Source organism: Marmota marmota, unplaced genomic scaffold (genome assembly GCF_001458135.2).
Source record: "Marmota marmota marmota unplaced genomic scaffold, marMar, whole genome shotgun sequence".
NCBI classification, from domain to species: Eukaryota; Metazoa; Chordata; class Mammalia; order Rodentia; family Sciuridae; genus Marmota; species Marmota marmota.
This window is the reverse complement of record NW_025999842.1, coordinates 48,719,305-48,725,762: the sequence shown is the minus strand read 5'-3', so window position 1 is coordinate 48,725,762 and position 6,458 is coordinate 48,719,305.

The window sequence follows — 6,458 nt, the reverse complement described above, 5'->3', positions numbered from 1 at the left end:
CCGCGCCGGCCCCGCCCCAGCCCGCCGCGCCGCGCCGCGCCGCCCCACCGTCAGACCCTTGGCTGCTGTCCCTCCGCCCAGCGCCCGAAGTGAAGGGAAAGCGACTCAACGCCCCGGATTATTTGGCTTCCTGTCTGATTTCGGGCACTCTGCGTGTAGGTTATTTTGAGTCCTTCACGTGGGCGTGTCTTTAACTTCTCCCCAAAGCCTTCCCCTCCCCGCGCCCCGGCCACCGCGAACACTTGCAGGAATCGCCCTGCGTGGCCCCGCAGCGCGGGCTGGACTGGAATTGCAGAGTGTGGTCTGCAGAGGGCATGAGATCATGGGGCCCCAAAATAGAGCAAGGAGGAGGAGGAGAAGGATGCATGGACCAGGCGCTCCCAGCTTCTCAAAGGCAGGGGAGTGAGACAGACCTGTGTGTTTCCGGAGAGAAATGCAAATGAACCGGTAGGGTCGGGGGCGGGGTGACTTTCTTGTTCTCCCACGTGGGAAAAAAAACAAGAGTTCTCCCAAAGCCCTTGCTTACCTACCTCCTAGGCTACACTACTCCAAGAGAGGAGATTCAACCTTAAAATAAACGGGTTTACACACACACACACACACACACACACATATATATATATATATATATATATGGGATGTTTAGTTTTCCATGGTTTTATGTGTTTTCTAGAGCTTTGTTGCTGCTTCTGTTTTAATATATTTACTTACTAGTTCCTTTTGGCTTTCTGTATGGAAGGTTTCGAAATGTCAGCGATGTGCTCTCCTGAGAGTGACACTGTTACTTGGTTAGCAATATTAACAATTCTAAAGCAGTCTGAAATACTGAAAGCTTTATGTTTTAACTAGACCATGAACCAGCGGCTGTAATTCTAGATGTGTTTTGTTTCATCTTTGATTCTACCACTTGCACGTTTCCTTGGTTGTCAGCAAAAACCACAGTGTGCAGGGAAGTCTCCTGTCAAAGGAAAAGTGACTCTCAACTGACTTCAGTGACTGAGGAAAGTCCTACAACCCCCAAACAATTAAATTCTTATTCATTTCACTGACGGGAATATATGCAAATGTTTTAAAAAGAGAATGAATGTTTAGCAGATATAAAGTGGATTTTGTCCCCTTTAAAATAGTCAACTTGGGATGCACTTCATTCATTCCTTCAATAATGAACTCTTCAATCTGCCACCTCCAAATATGCATAGCATATTTAAAAATGAATAAAAATATATTTTTCCCTTAAATGGTTTCAGTTTGGTGAAGAGGAGAAAGTGGGGCCAACATGTACCAAAAAAAAAAAAAAAATCAAAACCTAAGTCATGTATGCATTATAGAGCCACCACACATAGGATATTATGAACAATTAATAGAAAAGGTAATTGATATTGAAAGATGTAAAAGCCATCCCTCAAATCACTTTTGAACTTTTATTTTATTGTTGTTACCTTTGAGTCAGCTTACAAACCACCCAACAGAAACAGGTTTTCACTATTTCGTAGTCACACATTATTTCTTCTAAAAGCAACTCAACAGAGACTTTCCAAAGTGGCTTTGAACCTGACAAAACAAATGGAATAAGTGTGTTGTCTGCAACTCAAAACAACAAATGACTTTAAAGACTTTGGTCCATTGGAAAAGTCAATGCATCTGCAGGGTCACAAATATTTCAAACATCTAGGCACCAGCAGGAAACATAAATGAGTGAGGCAGCCCCCTGCAGATTGGCAAAAGGTGAACTAGATGTCCTTTAGTAATAAAAAGTGCAGCTTTTACTCAGGGTAGGATTGTGCACCCCAGGTAAACAATCCGATTTTTCAAAAGAAACAGGAAATTGAGATGTTTTTGTGAATTCTTCAGATTGCAAAATGTTTTCTACAAGATTCAGAAAAAAATTTTCTTTAAACACTTTAAAGGCCAAACAAAATCTAACACATCTGTAGGGTGGACCTAGCAGGCAAGCCACCAGGATGTGGCTTCTGCCTTAAGCTTCTGCCTCAAGCTCCTGCCTTACCTCCACCAGTTGGGACTTTTATGGGTAATTATAAAAACCCAGTTAAAGTTCTAAAAATAGAGGAATAAGACAGGCCTAGTAGGCCACTCATATTGTTTAGCTATAGACTTTGAAATGCCTTTGATAAAGTCTTGCCTCAGTCTTGTTTATTCTAAATGGTCAGAGGGACAGCTTCATATTCCAAAGTACAACAAGGTAGGTCTGGGAACATAAAACAGCAACACAATGAATGTTTCATCTTTAATCCTAAATCACTCTGCATTAGTGACTGAGCACTCTGATCTAGTACAAGAGGAGAGATGATACATTAAGCTTTTATAATATTCCTTGACATAAACATGTAAACATTTCTTCTCTGGTATCTGAAACTGTAAAGCTGTAGATAAAGCCAAATACCAAACAAGACCAATTTATCTATGTTTGAACTATGCCTCCTCAAAGTTGAGAAACTCTTAGCTTTCAAAAAATGAAATATGCTGTAATTACTTTAGCAGCTGCTTCAGAGTTTTTGCAGCTTTCTCCACTTCACTGGTATAAGACCAAAGACATCTACCCAAGTCTTAAAAGAGAAAACCACATAGCTCTTTAAGCTTCATGAGATCCAGAAAAAAGAAAAAGTTTTTCCACAGCATTGATTTATTTTTAAGATTTGGTATGACATTCTAATTTTTCTGACTCTTTTGTAAGCACAATATATGTGCCCTTTTTAGCAAGAAGATTGTATAACTATGTGACCTTGAACAGATTACAAGAAGTCTCTGATCCTTAGTCCTTACTTATACAATGATCTTATAAATAATATTACAAAATTATGCCAATAAAATGTTTTACATTTCCCCAACTTTATATAAAAATTCCAATATATTTTTCCATATTTTAATCACCCAATCACTATGCCAGGAGAGAAAATTTAGACTTTAATTTTATATAAATTATGCATGTTTTACATATAATTTCTAATGAGAGAGCTGCCATTGGACATGCATCTACCAGAGGGGCAGAAAGGCATCCTTGCTTCTCCGAGATGGAGGACACTTGCTTAACAGGAATCAGTCAGATAACAAAATAAGCAAAGTGGACCCAGACATGTAAGATATACTAGAAGTAATAGAAATTGTGGAGAAATCTAAAATACTACTCTGTTTGTTAGCTTTCCATCACTGTGACAAAATACCTGATAAAATCAACTTAAAGGAGGAAAGATTTATTTTTGGTCATCATTTCAGAGATTTTGGTCTGTGATCAGTTGTTTCCTTACCCTTAGGTCTGTGGTGAGGCAAAACATCATGGCAGGGAATGATGTGGTATAGCAAAGCTGCTCATGTTTTGGCAACCAGAAAGCAGAGGGGTGGACAAGGGGTTCAATATACCCTTCAAGGGCACTCTGTCAGAGAGCTACTTCCTGCAATTATCCCCTGCCTTCTAAAATTTCCACCACCTCCTGATAAGGCCACCAGCAGGTGACTAAGATTTTGGGAGTCATTCTGGATGCAAACTAATACTATTGAAAGGGGACTGCTACCCAAATCTTCACTTTGGGATTGAACACAATCTTGGCCACTGTGCCCTTCCCCATTTTCTCTTATAACTCCATTTCAAACAAAATCTATGGCATGAAAAAATCCTCCATTTATTTATTTACATTACTTTTAGTTTTTCTCATCAGTGTATTATAGTTCTTTCTGTCTGGGTCTTGGTTCTTTTGTCAAGTTTATTTCTAAGTATTTTACAATAGAGTTATTTTATTAATTTCATATTCAGTTTGTTCATTATCAGACTACAGCAGTATAATTAGCATCCTGTAACTTTGCTAAATTTGCTTATTAGTTCTAAAAGGTTTATTTGGTTTGGTTTGGTTTGGTAGATTCCTTTGAATTTCTTAAAAGCAAACATTGACATCTATAAATTTCTCACTAATATGTACATTATATTTTAGAGGGGTAGTCTGTCATCTTTTTCATTGCTGTCACCAAAAGACCTAACAAGAACAATTTTAAAGGAGGAAAAGTTTATTTGGGACTCACAGTTTCGGAGGTCTCAATCCATACATGACCAACTCTATTATTGTTCTGTGACTGTAGCAGAACATTATGGCAGAAGAGTGTGGAAGAGGAAAGTGGCTCAGGACATTGCCACAAGAAAGCAGAGAAAGACAGCACCATTCTTCAGGAACAAAATATATACCTGAAAGACGTGCCCCAGGGACCCACTTCCTCTAGCCACACCCTACCTGCCTTCAGTCACCACCCAGTTAATGCAGTCAAGTAGATTAATGTCCTGATTAGGTTAGGACTCCCAATCATTTCAGCTCTAAATTTCTTGCATCATCTCACACATGCACTTCTGAGGGACACCCAACATCTAAACCATAACAAGTGGGGAAATTATTACTTAGAGTATTTTCCATATTTATACTTGGATTTTGTGGACGGAATTTGCCAATCTCTTCATGTTTCTGTAACTGGAAATCCAGCATAGAGTTTTAAATAAATGTTGGAAATTTTGATATTTATTTGAATTTTTAAGTATTAGCTACTGAATTAATTTTTTTTTAACACCTGGAGGCCAATAAAATTCATCCACAGAACCAATTGATCTTTAGGTTTTCAGTTTGCAAACTCTGAGAGTGTACCAGGTAAGTCTGCAAAGTAATGAACTTTTCTGTTGGTCTTCATTTTAACTCTAGGCTAGGAATTCCCTGACTATGCCAGTGTCTACTCCATTACAGTTAAATCACATTATCTCGATCCTTTTTATCTCTTTAGGGTAACTTAGTAATTAGGGTACTATATAAAGATCCAAATATATGCTAAGTGGAGTTAAGGTTTGAGTCAATTAGGAAGAAATTGGTTCCCAAGTGTCTGATTAGTGTGTTGTTCCAGAGAAATGAGGGTTTCTTGCTGGATAACAATTTATAAAACAAATGTTCACTACAACTTCTTTGTCTCATTATTTATTGTTGGAATTTTGTAAGCATTATGAAATCTCCACAGGCAGTTTCATCCAAGACAACAAATTGCCTTTAAGGACCAATGTTTTTGCTTATTATATGCATTGTGCCCATTATTTGGAAGTCTCTTAGAATTTTAGGAAGTATGCAAAGTTTTAGGATCACTTATATATGAATGATACGGCTGTCCTCTAACTTACTCTGGGTCCTTATCCTACTGTGAAACAAGGGGAAAAAAGGATCGAGACAGAGGTTTGGAGTGCTAAATCACATTACCCAATCCCTTCAGTTCTTTGGGGTGACTCAGTGTTGAAGAATAGATATGCTTATTCTTCTTGTTTGCTCTCCTGCCTCCAATACTCCCCAAGACAGGGTCTGGATGCTCACCAGCAGGGTTTGGAGAGGGTCCCTCCAGCAGTGTGAGCTGTGCCTTCTATTAGCTCAATCCTCTTTTGAGTTCTTCCTTAGGTCCTTGCTGAGCTGTGTGGTCAGAATCTGATCAGTTACGGATATCGAGCAACTTTCACTAGCATCTTTTGATGTGCTTCTGGTAAACTTCTGACTGGTTTTCTTAGCTCTACACCAAGGCTCAGGAATCCTTTATAGCTAACCAAATTCTTTTGCAGTTCATGGTAGAGCTGAAGACGTTTCTGAGTAAACCCACATCCTCTATCCAACTGTTCTAAGCTCATTGTATTTGGTTCCCTGTTAGAGCCACTTAAAGATAAAGTGAGGCCCACAGTGCTGTTGCACCAACTGTCCACTCCGTGCCTTCTAAAGTCCTCCCAAACATGAACACTTCTGGATTGCTGTCTTCTCTCAGAAGGGTTGATGAAAGCTTCTGTGTGCTGGCTGCCTTAGATCCAGCCTAGTGACACAGTGTAGCCCCTTTTCACTTGGAAGTAGTCCCTTCACGTTGGAGGGGGAATTTCAGCCATGGGCTCCTCCATGAAGTCCAATCAGGAAACAAGGTGAACACTCCCCTCAGGCTTTCTATTCACCTGACCTCCAAATCTGGGATTTCATCTCTCCACAGGAAAAGCCATCTTAAAGGTGATGAGCTGAGGGCGTCCCTTAACTCTCTTCACGTTTCTCCTTTCTGTGCTCCACCGAGTCACAAGAGTCAACTTTCTCTCATCCTAGGGTAGCAGGGACTTCAGGACATCATCTCCTGACTTCTTCATTCCCATAGCCTCGCCCTTACTATGTTTGTGGGAACTTAAGAAATTTAGCAATCATTTTCTCTCTTATCATCTGGCCTGATTTATTGCTTTGCTAAGTAATAAAAATTCTATTTTTATAGACAAAAGCTAACAATAACAACTTTTCATCCTTCTATATTTAGCATAAGTAGTCTACATTATCTCCTTCCCCATCCTCTGAGTAAGTGGATGATTCTGACTGATCAGGGATCAGATCAAAAGTTATACTTGTTTTTAAAAATTATTACCCAGTTCTGCCCCTGCAGATGTAGAACAACATAAAATATGTAAAAATGAAAGA